Below are 14410 nucleotides of genomic sequence, written 5' to 3' on the forward strand. Positions count from 1 at the left end.
CGGAAGTAAAGTGTAAGACGACGCAAAAACATCTAGTAACGGGAAATAACAGCTATTTTAAGCTCAGAAACTGAAAGCCCCAAAGACAAGGCGCCATTAACACTTGAACCAAGACTAAGTTGGTCGCTGAAAAACGAAATGTAACATATGTGCCTGGAGAGCATTCCCCATTTCGACTTATCACTGGCCTTCGAGTGCAAGAGAAATTTACGGTGTGCGAAACGTGAGTACTTTTTTTAATGTTTTGGTTTCTCAGTAAGATTGACGATAGTAATTTGACACACGATAGTCCGTCCCTGTTGTCTTGTTCAAGTGCCTCTAGCCTGCTAGCTGCCTCGACTACATTCATACTAGCCCACCCGGCTAGCCGCGCGGTCTAACGCTCTACTTCCCGAGCAGGAAGGCGTACCGGTCCACGGCACGAATCCACCAGGCGGATTAGTGTCGAGGTCCGGTGCGCAGACCAGCCTGTGGATGGTTTTTAAGCTGGTTCCCCTTATTCCGCCTCATTTACACTACGTCGGCGACTGCTGCGCCAGCATTGTGTCCACGTACCTGTACACCATATTTACTCCACCACGCAAACATTTGGCGTTACACTTGTCTCGTATGAGATGTTCCTGAGGGGGTTCACTGGGGGCCGAACCGCACAATAAACCTGTGTTCGGTGTGTGTGTGACGGCGGTGAGGTGGGTGGACTGTCGTGGTTGTGAACCACTGAGGGCTACAGCGGCGCGAAGCCCCTCCGTCGTTTCTAGGTCCCCGGTTCAATACATACCATCAGACTATGAGCCTATACAGGAGTACCGATAGTCGAGATCGACTGTCGCCTTTTCGACACAGATAACAAATCAGTGTATGTCAGTTTGGAACGGGTTAAGCATGTAAAAATATACCGTTGAGAGCTCCGTAATCTGGGTAGGTTACACTCCATTTTTTTAAAAATAAGTTAGTTTTCCATGTCCTCAACTGTAGAATCTTACAGATGCAGTCAGTGGTATATGTGGATACTGTCTGCAGAATATTCTACGACAGAGTTGGTCGTAAAGTTGTAGATTAACAACACCTCATGTCTGTTGCTGAATGTGTCCTTTCATTCTTTGGTGGACGCTGTTCAGCGAGAAACATTTTCGAAAACGGTTGAAATTATGTGTAAAGTTTGTTGAAGACGCTATGGGGTTCCATTCTCGGACATTGAGTGAATACCGTCTGCGTGATCTGCGCTGCTTCAGGACATCTACGAAGTTTTTAATTTTAATACGTGACTTAATTTGTTCAAGTTTTAACATGAGATCGTACCCCTTAACCTTGATACTTATATGAATTACTGAAAATCAAATTTTTATTGCCCCTCGAAGTCGATAAATGGGCAACCTGACACTGAACCTGGATTACTGTTTTAGCCTTATAGTATTCAGCTTTTACGGGAAAGTTGTAACAATCTCGGTGATATTAATAAATTCCACTTACAACTATTGGCACGTGAATAGAAAATTTCTTTGATTATTCAACCTCATTTGCTGTAAAAGAGTAACACCTATTTGAATTTAATGTAATTTGAAATATTAAGATTTCTCATCTGGCTGCAAAGATAGCTACAATGTAACTGATTTAAACGCGTACAGTTAGATCGAAGATTATCCCGTGATTCCGATTACTATCTTTAGTTTACTAATAAAAAGAACAGTTCATAATTCAAAACCTGCAGTCCAGAATAATTCGTGATTTACGTCGCAGTGTCACATGAAAAAACGATCACCGTTGCTTAAACGATCATGTAAGGAAAAGACTTCTTCAGGCGAATAACAAATAAGTTTTTGGTTCCAACTATATAATCTCACCAGTCCTTTCTATCACAGTTTAATATTTTCACATTCGATTGCGCTGAGCGTGTAATGTTCCCTCAGCAGTCTTATCGAATGGTTAGATGACGTACTATGATCAACCTGTCAAGTTGGAATTTGAAGACTGATAACTGCTTCATCATTGAACAAGTGGAGTGGTCCACGTGGCATTTCACGTCAGCCCCATTTCTCCTTAGCGGTGTTAATACGAACTGAAGGCCAGTTACATTTACGATAGATTTCCAGGAATGAGCCAAGAGTGCGTAACTGAGAAAATCGTCTCAGCATTCTGTCAGGCCTACCTTCACTGGTTTCCCAAGGAATCGTGGCTTAATATGGAAACAGGTTGGTACGTACTTGGAGCGGTGTCCCGTGGCTGTCGCCGGCTCAAACATGAAAGGCGGCCCTCAGTGGCTGCTGCCGGTGCGTCGTATCTTCTGTAAGTCTCGGAGCATCTGCAACACAACAAGTGGAGTTGTCACCGGCCGGCTCTCTGATAAATCAGGCACGAAATGTATCGAGAAATGTGCAAGGAGAGGGGAAAGCTGATCTCGGCTGTGAAACACCGTCTGGACAACTTTGTTCAGCTAGTGACACAGGGATATCTTCGATCTTGACGCAACAACAGCCATGCAGCGTAGCTCTGCGTATTACTAGTACTACGTGCACACGCGTTTACATGTGATCAATCTGTATCGCTCTTATGTCTAGCAAAAGAGTGGAATGTGAGTACTCGATGTTCTATTGATAATTACGTAATTATTAATACCTAAATTGCGAGGCTTTGATATTTTCAAACAGTTGCAGTAACAACCACTCGTGTTTGTAGAATTTCGTGGTTTTTATGTGTAACAGTAAAGCATTATACAGTAGATTCGTGTTGTAGTTTAATATCGTTGAAGAAACAACGTGACACTACAAGGAACGAGAGGCAGTGGGCCGGCCGCGGTGGCCGTGCGGTTCTGGCGCTACAGTCGGGAACCGCGGGACTGCTACGGTCGCAGGTTCGAATCCTGCCTCGGGCATGGTTGTGTGTGATGTCCTTAGGATAATTTAGGTTAAGTAGTGTGTAAGCTTAGGGACTGATGACCTTAGCAGTTAAGTCCCATAAGATTTCACACACATTTGAACATTTTTTAGAGGCAGTGGTGAGAGTTTTGACAGCTCGTGGCGGCCTGGCGGCTGTGTGAGGAACGCAGGCTAGCTGCGCGCTTCGTACCGTTTTTTCCCGAGGCCGTAGCGTACGAGCTTGACTGAAGGGGTGGGGACGACACATCGGCAGCTGAGAAGGACTAAATAAAAGATGAATATTGTATATTTTAACGGAAGTACCTTACACACCCTACAAACATACGAAGTACACCAGAAGAATTGCGGCTAACAAAACTCATCACAACTACAAACATGATATTATGTTTAATATTAAGGTAATTAAAATTATTTCTAAAAGTGATATAGTATAAATTAATAAAAACTAAAGCATTTGAACAATATGTTCGTATGATATACAATTTGAAAGCTTACAACGCCGGCCGCTATGGCCGAGCGGTACTAGGCACTTCAGTCCGGAACCGCGCTGCTGCTACTGTCGCAGGTTCGTATCCTGCCTCGGGCATGGATGTGTGTGACGTCCTTAGGTTAGTTAGGTTTAAGCAGTTGTAAGTCTAGGGGACTGATGACCTCAGATGTTAAGTCTCATAGTGGTTGCAGCCACTTGAACCATTTGAAAGCTTACAACGTCAGTAAACACTTCCACAACCTTGTATTCAAAGTTTATATGGAAATGTGCCGACGCTATAAGTCTCCACAGTTATATGTGGTATGAAGGCAGCATTGATTTCCCACATTCTTACCTAATTTTTTTAGAGGATGAGAAATACTATTTACAATAGAGTATGTGTTTATAATTTTACATAATGTTTCCTGACACTGTAAAACCGCTTATAGGTATGCTTGAATACTGTACTGTTTATTTAATAAGAGGTCACAACACCACATTAATCTTCGCTGTTCCCGGGTAACTTACTTGTATGCACAATTAGGTTTGAATTTGAAATGTGGTCATTATTGAAGTACACAACCCGCACTGAAAATGTGTGGAACTACAGGACGTTTATAAGCGTGAGTGGTAGGGTACATGTAGTTTTTGGTATCTTATGAGTTTGTTTGGTGTTGACGAGTGTGTTTTTGTAGAGAGGCTGTGCGGATGAGATATATGTTCTAACGTCTCGTCGGAATAATTTCGTGAGCGTCAGCTACAGACTCTCACTTTTTACTCGACTTTCATTATTTCACTGTGTTTCCTGTGATAGATTTTGTGTGACTGTGCGGACTCCTAATTGTTCACGTGATTTGAGGCAGCCGTAATCAGTAATGGTTTCTGTAGTTTCATAGTGGAACTTAGGGAAACGAAAATTAGTTTGTGATTTATGGTGGGAAACTGCACGTTTGGTTTTTCAATTACGTAACGTAGCCATTCACTAACAATTGAGTAAAAAATCCCTAATATATATTTGGTCTGAAATGTAGCTGCTTTGTTAACATAATTAATCCTACAGTATTTATACAGTTGTTTTCTTATTTATTTATATTATTCGCTAATGTGCCTACTTAATAAAAACCGGGTTTGGAATAATTCTGTACTAAACATACGGACTTTAATCAACAGTACACAACTGACCCCTCCTAGAAAAAAGAAGCAAATCAAGGCCATTAATTAGGTGGTACAGTGCCCACACAAGTGCTTGTGTATATTAAACCACCAATACGTTTGGATAGGTAAATCAACACAACAGATAAATTTGAAAGAAGTACGAAGTAAATTCATATTTCGTATGCGGTAATTTGAATAATTACTATTACCTCAGTAATATGCCGCCGCAATGGTGCCCAAAACGAGTGAGATTAGCAGAAGTAAAGCATTACTTTACATCTTTCCCGAAGTCTACAAAAGCGACACTCCAGTATTCCCATGCCTTTCAGATTTCTTGATTAAAATTTCATCATAGTGCGAGCACTATTTTACAATTTGCAACAGAGAGAAACGCCACTTCTAAAGATGAAGAGTTCCGTGTATACATGATAGCTACTGTATGTATCTAATCCTACATCAACTTTTGAGGTGGAGATCGTTACAGGGCATGTCCAGTCGACACACGCATTTAGTGTATCACAATCTGTCTGTTGGAAAGGTCGAATCATTAGAAGCAGGTATATAGGAATGTTATACCGATGTGTCACACAGGCAGTTGGCTGTAATTCAATAACTGTAGAATGAATGGTGGCGAAGTGGACTCTAGATATCAGCGTGGCAAGGCGTGTAGGCACTGATCCTTCTGGAAGCTGCACCACTAGAAGCTTATAGAATTCTTCGACTGGCTCCTAGGAGAAGACTTATGACAATAGTGGGAGATTACAGGCAGAGCGTCACCGCAAACTGTAGGGAACCGATTACAGGGAGCTGGCGGAGACCTCGAGTTGGAGTGCTTCGTTTATCGCAGACTCCACGCCACAGACAACAGAGATTTTCACGGTGTACAGCGAGTGGCGTTCAGCAAAGAGACATCTTATGGTGATCTTTCAGAAATACAACGCTGTCAGCTGTATATGATTTTTCTTTTTAATTTTCAGACGACTCGTTTCGTGATATCAGATCAGATCTTCTGGTATACATACGCCTGTAACACGTGAAGCACATGATACGTAATGGAGGGGAACTCGACCTACTCAGCGCCTATTGTAATGAAATATGGATAACCTCAGCTGAAAAAGGAAAACTGTTCGTCTACTCTTGGCGCTCAGATCGACCCCGACGTTGTGAAAGCCACAGGAAGCAGCGACTCTCGAGATTAACATCTCTCCAGCTGCTGGAATCATGTTGTGGCCAGATTGTAGACATGACAACAGGACTGATTTGGTGACGATTGAAGGTAGGCTGAATGCTCGCCAGTATGAGCAAGCATGGTAAACTTTGTTCTCATGCCCTTCATGAACAGGGTGCCAAACATCATATTCCAGCAGGATTATGGAAGACCATTCACTTTATTCCACACCACTGACGCCTTGACAAATGTACGGATCTATGGCTGGTCAGCCGATTCTCTGATCTGACACACATACGGCATGTGAGGTATGCTATGGGCAGTCGTATGTTCTCATACCAGCGTCCAGCCAGCAATCTTCATGCATGTGTTTTAGATGTGGCGAGATATTCCCCAGAATATTTTGGAGACTGCCTACCTCCATTTCATATGGAATACTACAATATATTCGTTCCTGTGATGGTCACACCTTGTACTGATGTTGATGATGTACACAGATTTCGAATCGAATGATAGATTAATCGCTTAATGCAAGTTGTATGGTGAAGACCTCCGAAATGTTTCCATTCAGTCAGTGTATATAGATTGACCACTCACATTTATGTGAGCGCCTTTCAAAAGCTTGAATAAACCTTTTGCTGCTTGGGCCGCTGACGTTCTGGAATAAATGTCCTGTGGCGATGGCTTCCCGTCGGGTTGACCGGTCGCGTGGTGCAAGTCTTTTGAGTTGACGCCATTTCGGCGTCATGCGGTGATTTTGGAAAGTAGACTACTGGCAAGGATGCGAAGACATACGGACTCTGGTGCCACGGCAAGCTGTCCTAGGTTTCTCGACTGAGGATCCATGGCGCGAACAGCCCAATCGAAGTGGTACCACAGATTCTCGATTGGGTTTAAATGCGGAGAGTTTGGTGGCCAGAGGAGCATAGTGAACTCTTCCCGTTACTCTTCAATTCACGCACAGAGCCCATAGTACCGAGGAAAAACAAACAGCAAGCAAGGATATTTGCATACTTGTATTGATCCATTGATCCATTGTGCGTTCCATAATTACGAGATCACCCAGAAAATACCACAGACCACCCGGTCTTCAGACGTTTCAAGCCGTATACGTGAACAGGTGTCTGCCCGCTGGAGCATACAGCGTGATTCATCCGAAAAGGCTACTTCTCGTTACTCAGCGGACGTGCAGTCGCTGTACTAGCATTCAAATTACAGACGCCTGCTACGGAGACCCGTACGCAGCAACCTTCACTGTACGGTAATTAAGGATACACTATTTCTACGCCCTTGGTTGGCTTGGGCGGTCAGTAGCTCAAGAGTTGCACCTCTGTTTGCTCGCACGTATCTCTGCAACCGTCGTCCACGTCTGTCACCTATGAGTAGTGACGCACCACATATGCCTCGGCGCTGGTTTTGGATTGCGCCATTTTTCCGTGCGCAGTATACCTCGACCACGGCTACACACGAATAGTTTACTAATTTAGCCATTTCCGAAATGCTTCCAGCCTTGGTCCAAAAGCCAATGACCATGCCATTTTGGACGTCAGATAAATCGCTCCGTTTCTACATTACGACAGCGACTGCGTCCTCCTGACCCACTCTATGTACCCTGCACTGCTTGTGCAGTGTGCAGTCACCTGCCGTCTGCGAGTCAACTGCACGTTGAGGCCCAACATAGGCGGTAGTCACATTAATGCGATAGGCCATATGCATTGCATTATGACGACGCATGAGAATATTCCGCACTCTCTCACGTTGCATAGGGAGAGAAGAATTTTCTACCCTATAGGACTAAATCCATCGTGGACATATCAAAAACTATTGTTTACTGTTTTTCAAAAATGCGCCTCCACCAATACATAAACATAGAAAAATAAGCAGGTTAAAATTACGAGACCCATATGCACAATTCATTAAAGACATTCTATAGAGTGAAATTTAACCTACCATCATTCGTTCCACATGAATAGAATACGCTAGCATCTGCACTACTTCGCCCTTGAAGTTTTAGGACTCGGAAAGAAGGAAAGGGAGGAGAGGATGTGGTGGAAGAACTTTTTAAGAAAATTCGTGTCCAGTTTTCGACGCGTAGTTTCACTTTTAGGTCTGTTCAGCAAATTCCTTTGCATAACACAGTGTCGGAAAGCGAGATGAGTCTGTAATATTCCAAGCAACATATGCCTCGCACCTGCCTCTTCGCAGGTTAAATTCCAGCGACTGCAAAGTATCAGAGCTAGGCGCCAAATGTTACTTGCCACAATTTTCTGTGCTAAGGCTGCTTGGTACCGTTGCCAGCAATCATTAAATTTTGCATGAATTTTTTGCATCAGAACACGTATGTATAATCTGTTCACATTAAAATGTAATAAGTAGTTCCAATTCAACATCGCTTTTTCGGTGGAGCTCTTTATCAAGCTCATTATATAAGTACAACTTTCACTTAAATCTGATTTTTAGATTTTTCATACTGCAATCACTGCAACAGCTTGGTCTGACAAAATATGTCTTCCATTACCTTTAAAGTAGGCTTCAATTACTGTTAATACTGTTAGGATTAACTCTTGACTGATTCCCGTTGATACTGAAGCTGCTGTAGTTGCAACAAAATATGGTAACCAATCAGAAGTGAGCAGAGATTCAGCATTCACTTCATATGAAAGACTATTGTTCGTATTTGTACTGAGAAGAACATATGATAGCATGAGATTTGTTTTCGATACAAGTATACGCCAGTTCATTTCATGGCACTTACACCAAATGCGTTGTATGATTCTGAATAAAGTCATATCATACATTCGGCGATAGGAATATTCGTTACGTGTGAAAAGGAGCTGTTTGCTAAGTTTAACCGTGTAAAGGAAACTGTAAGACGATGTAGTATATTATTTAATGTTTCTCATAAACATCATAGTAGCAGTAAGGATTCTACAAGTTATTTACATCTCAAAGGAACATCTGAATATTAATGTCACCTTAAAAGAAACGATCATCGTGCATCAAGGAAAACTAGCACGACTCATCGAAATACTCTACTCACCATTAAATTTGCTACACCACAAAGATTACGTGTTACAGAAGCGTAATTTAACGGACGGGAAGAAGATGCTGTGATATGCAAATGATTAGCTTTTCAGAGCATTCACACAAGGTTGGCGCCGGAGGCGACACCTACAACATGCTGACATGAGGAAAGTTTCCAACCGATTTCTCATACACATACAGAAGTTGACCGGCGTTGTCTGGTGAAACTTTGTTGTGATGCCTCGTGTAAGGAGGAGGAATGCGTACCGTCATTTTTCCGCCTTTGATAAAGGTCGGGTTGAAGCCTATCGCGATTGCGGTTTATCGTAGCGCGACATTGCTGCTTGCGTTGGTCGAGATTCAATGACTGTTAGCAGAATATGGAATCGGTGGGTTCAGGAGGGTAATACGGAACGCCGTGCTGGATCCCAACGGCCTCGTATCACTAGCAGTGGAGATGACAGGCATCTTATCCGCATGGCTGTAACGTATCGTGCAGCCACGTCTCGATCCCTGAGTCAACATCTCTGACCAAATGAAAACGTCTGGTCAATGGTGGCCGAGCAACTGGCTCGTCACAATACGCCAGTCACTACTCTTGATGAACTGTGGTATTGTGTTGAAGCTGCATGGGCAGCTGTACCTGCACACGCCATCCAAGCTCTGTTTGACTCAATGCCGTTATTACGGCCAGAGCTGGTTGTTCTGGGCACTTATTTCTCAGGATCTATGCACCCAAATTGTGTGAAAATGTAATCACATGTCAGTTATAGTATAATATATTTGTCCAATGAATGCCCGTATATCATCTGCATTTCTGGTTGGTGTAGCAATCTTAATGGCCAGTGGTGTATATCACTAGAAAAGAGTTCGGACGTAATCTTGGTGGTGCGATGATACACAAACTGCTGCTTTACCAAAATATACTGTAGAAAAGTTAGTTGAGCATGCGTGAGGCGAAATTACATCTGCTCGGCAATGGGTAGGCAGTCATGTATCTATCATCCACTCACAAGTTTAAGAGAGGCACGCTGTTGAATCGATAGAATGACTATGAGTGAAACCACGGCACAGTAAAGTACCACAAACTTTGTCAAATATGGCTCAGGCATAGCGTCCTATTTAATGGCGCCACGCTCATCAAAACTGACGACTGCCTTCATGGAGTGAAGGCAGCATAGCATCCATCTGACTCTGCTTTCAGGGTCCACTTGAGCTCCAGAATTCAAGAATTTTCTCCTGTTGCACTCGGAGCCTATCACAAGAAATTACTTTTTTTCCAATTCAAGTCTAACGCAAGACTATCCTTCACATCTTCCATCTGAATCTCATTGAGCCCCTCGTAAGAAAAGCACACAACTTGCTTCGTCCAATCAAAATCCTACAATAATCAGTCCACCAATCAGGTGAGAGAACTGCGAAATTGCTGTCACCTTCCAGATGGAGCTTCGTGAGTGACTAATCATATTTTTCGCCCACAGGTGAGAGAGTTGTTACTTACCAAATTAGGTGATGTCATTATATCGCAATGATAACTTATGCAACGGACATCAGCATCGTCCCGCCACCTGGCTGTTGCTTGAGTGGGCGTCTCTGCTGTCTTTTCTCCTCCAGGAACACATACAGAGACAATTTCAGGAATATGAGCAATGGTAAAAGAACAAGAGCCTCGTACTTGTTCCACTTGTGAGAGCATGACCAAAGAGCGCCTCTACAAAGGAGACAGAACATCTCGCGAGCCGTTATTGCATCAGCAGCGGCCAGGCTGGCTGCTAAACCACGCAAACACCCCTTCGTCTTGTAAGTGATTCCGCCACAGGGAGAAAAAAGAGAAGGTGTACTCTTCCAGGCACTTATTGTGAAGACGCTACAAAGTGGACCTCGTACTCACACCTTGGCCACTTTTTTGGCTAGCCTGTCTCTCAAAACACACTGTAGGGCACATACATACAGAAGAACGTATTGATGAAGTGAAGCTTTTTTACCTAATCTTTGAATGAAACTGCTTACCATTACCTCACATCTACGATGGGATCTCGGATGAGGTGTTATTGGCTGATTTTTGCAATTGTGTATGCCAGTCACCAAGACCACTGCCAGTTTTTCTCCATTAAGGTTGCGTGAAGTATCATAACATAAAAACATTGGCCAAACAGGTAGAGCTTTTGAAACAAGATTCAAGGAACACCTTGATGCCCTACGTCTGAAAAACCTAAGCAAATCTGCATTTGCCACCCATCTTGCAGAAAACAATCATACAGTTGAGAATATAGAAAACAATCTGCAGATATTACACCTCAAAGACAAAGGTTTCACATTGAATCTCCTAGAGGAGATTGAGATTCATACACATAAAAACAGGTTCCCTGATCTCATTTTGAATGAACAGACAGAGTCAGTTAACACCCCCTTCCTAAATAACTTTGAAGAAGCTTTCACTTTTTTAAAAATAACTTAAGCCTAATATTCCATCAAAAACATTCAGTATACAGGCCCCAAAAACTGCTTATATGTCATTGAAAAAATTGCATAATGAAAACATGTGCATTGCATATTATGTCATATATTGAATTTATCTCCTACTATTGTAACAACTAATTAGTAACACACAGTAATTCTGTACTACATAAATGTTTGTAATCTTATTTCTATATAATTTTATTTATTCCACTTTAGATTAATTTCATACAATAGCAAAGAGATATTTTACTGTACCCATATCGACCATACAGCATCTGTAAGTTAACATTGTTATGACTGTAAGCTCTTTGCAAACGTTGTTTCTTGGTTGTAATGTGAAGCTGGGCCACGTTTTGTAAACGTTATTCGTGTGTGCTGCGTGTGTAATTAAAATGATGAGGTTAAAAGTGACGCCCATTGACTGGAATAGCACTCACATAGTGCATATTGAAAAGTGTATGAAGCTTGCGTTCGAAAACATAAACGCACGAATATTTCGTCAGGCAGAACTACACAGCTGTAAGTACACTAACCTGCAAGTTTACTAATGTTTATAAAAACCATCTCAAGAGCAATTAGATCTTGTAAAAGAAGTAAATCTTTCGTAAAAATACCATTACCGATATGACAACAAAATATTTCTTTTCTTTCCCAGTGCAGCAAACGAATAACACAAACAAAACTAGGTCCAACTAAGAATGCGGTTAATCTGCCATCTGAAGATGGATTTGTAAAGGAAAATCCGAAACCGGTCATGGTCTGAAGATAATAAAACTTTTTAAACCATACATGTGGCTGGTAGCTGTTTTTTATATAAATTATAAACCTTAAAACAGTTGATCAGTTAATTGGCTGTCTCTAATCGACAGACTTGTTTCATGTGGCCATCTGGCTAGATATGCTACTTTATAAGTTACAGCGTCAACGGCGTCCCGCGTTTGATTCCCGACCGGGTTGTGGATTTTATCTGCCCGGGGACTGGATGTATGTGTTGTCTTTATCATTTCATCATCATCATTCGTGATACGGCTAGATTGGACTGCGTAAAACATTGGAGAATGAAACAAATGGAGACTTTGTACGGGCGCTGATGACCGCGCGGTTGAGAGCACCACAAACCAAACATCATCACATCATCATCATCATCATCATCATCATCACAGCGTCAAAGGCGATTTGGGACGTGTCTCAACAGCAAAGTCACGAATTGGATTGCGTAGCGCTGCCGCAATAAAACATTGAATGGCTCTGAGCACTATGGGACTTAACATCTATGGTCATCAGTCCCCTAGAACTTAGAACTACTTAAACCTAACTAACCTAAGGACAGCACACAACATCCAGCCATCACGAGGCAGAGAAAATCCCTGACCCCGCCGGGAATCGAACCCGGGAACCCGGATAAAACACTGAGAAAATGAGTAAATTTGTCTCGACGAATAACGAGCAATACATGTCGCGACTCTCATTTCACGATGTAGGAAACTATAATACTTGTTTTACAGAATTTAAGTGGTTTGGTACGTTTGGGGTGTCCAAGTAAATTTCTTTGTCGTATTGGATGTCCTGGGAATTTGCCCGCACTCACAGGACACTGGGAATTGTTACGACACACTGATGACTGCTATTATTATTTACAGTTGCGGTGAACATTGAAAGTTTCTGATTCTAGTTGACAATGTAGAGCAGTAATGCTCCAATCACAGATAGATACGTAGACCGGTGTGAGACGGAAAAATAGTTTATAAAGTGACGTAGCACCGAGAAATAAGCTTAAAGTGTCTCCAATATCATCTGGAAACCTCACGTTGTTGTACTGAAGCATTAGCAGAATTTTTGTTAACGTAAAATCCGGTCTGAGGTGTAAAATTTGTTTTGCGTTGTTTCAGTTTCACATAAATAAACTATCTACATTTTACTAACCAATACATTTATCTTCATACGTGTTACATGTCCCGCTGCAGCAGGGAAAAGATGGGCACCAGCGGAAAAATGCTCCTATCGGAGTACAAAAGAATGCGAATAACATTCCTGTTCATTTAAATGACTCTGACTGAACTATGGCGTACCAAATACCTCATTCGGCTTTCTCGGCACCTTAAAACATTTTCTCAAAAATTTTGTGGAGCTAATATATTCGTGCTTTTTTATGCTGAGAGAGAAGAAATTAGTGGCAGTGGAGAAGAGACAGAAAACTAATAGATATTGGAAGATAGCAGACAATGGTTGTGATATAGAAAGGCGAAGGATGCAATAACAATGTGACAGAAAAGGAGGGACACAGTGGCAGAGGCATTTGATTGTCAGCTACAGAAGAGTGTTAGGAAAAGAATGATGGAGATTGTGTCAGGGGGTAGGAATGAAGAGAAGGAGAAAGTGGAAGTGTATGAGAGCCGCCGGCCGCTGGTGGCCGAGCGGTTCTGGCGCTACAGTGTGGAACCGCGCGACCGCTACGGTCGCAGGTTCGAATCCTGCCTCGGGCATGGATGTGTGTGTTGTCCTTAGGTTAGTTAGGTTTAAGTAGTTCTAAGTTCTAGGGGACTTATGACCTCAGCAGTTGAGTCCCATAGTGCTCAAGCCATTTGAACCATTTTGTATGAGAGCCAGTGATTGTAAGAAACAGAGTATATTACAATGACAACGAGGAAGAGAAAGATAGTGAGAAGAGAGAGCAGCAGTGTTAAGGAATGACTGAGATATTTACAGTGAAAGACAGCAAGCATTAGACCGTGACAGTGGGAGGAGACTGTAGTAGCAGGACAGAACGAAGGGGAGTGGGGCTGTGGCACAAAGAAATAATGACATTGAGCTGAGTTGAATGAGTGAGTGAGAAAGGGCAAATGAGAATGGGTGGATATGAGCGGCTTGCAGCGATGGACTAGTGGGTACGAGTGAGTTAGGGTTAGGGGAGCTTAAGTTTGAGGTGATTTACATGCCAAGATGTTGGGGAAGGTACTAGAGGCAGCTGGTACTCCACTTTTCACTCACAGTCTTTTAAATAATCAGGAACACATTCGCATTTTGTGTGCTCTGACAGAAGCGTTTTACCGTTGGGTATTGCTCATCAGTCTGGACGATTACCACGCTAAATTAACAGAAATTATTCAGTGTTCCTCACTGGTTCTTCTAGTGAGCATCAAAGATATTTTAGTCTAGTAGCAGAAGCTGCATGAGGAACGTTATTCATCATTGAGAGGCCTGCCACTCGAGACAGCAAGTTCTAGAAAAAGACAAACGATGTAATATTTCATTTCATATATA

General features: G+C 42.4%; 1 protein-coding gene across 1 annotated transcript in view; it reads right to left on the reverse strand.

The window, feature by feature from the left end:
• Positions 1–14410, reverse strand: part of LOC126199160 (B-cell lymphoma 6 protein-like) — a 538829-nt gene that overhangs the window by 302914 nt on the left and 221505 nt on the right. Inside the window, exon 2 of the mRNA XM_049935915.1 lies at positions 2202–2299. The gene's annotated coding sequence lies outside the window, so the exon portion shown is untranslated. The remainder of the gene's footprint in view (positions 1–2201; positions 2300–14410) is intronic.

Source organism: Schistocerca nitens, chromosome 8 (assembly GCF_023898315.1).
Source record: "Schistocerca nitens isolate TAMUIC-IGC-003100 chromosome 8, iqSchNite1.1, whole genome shotgun sequence".
Taxonomy (NCBI): Eukaryota; Metazoa; Arthropoda; class Insecta; order Orthoptera; family Acrididae; genus Schistocerca; species Schistocerca nitens.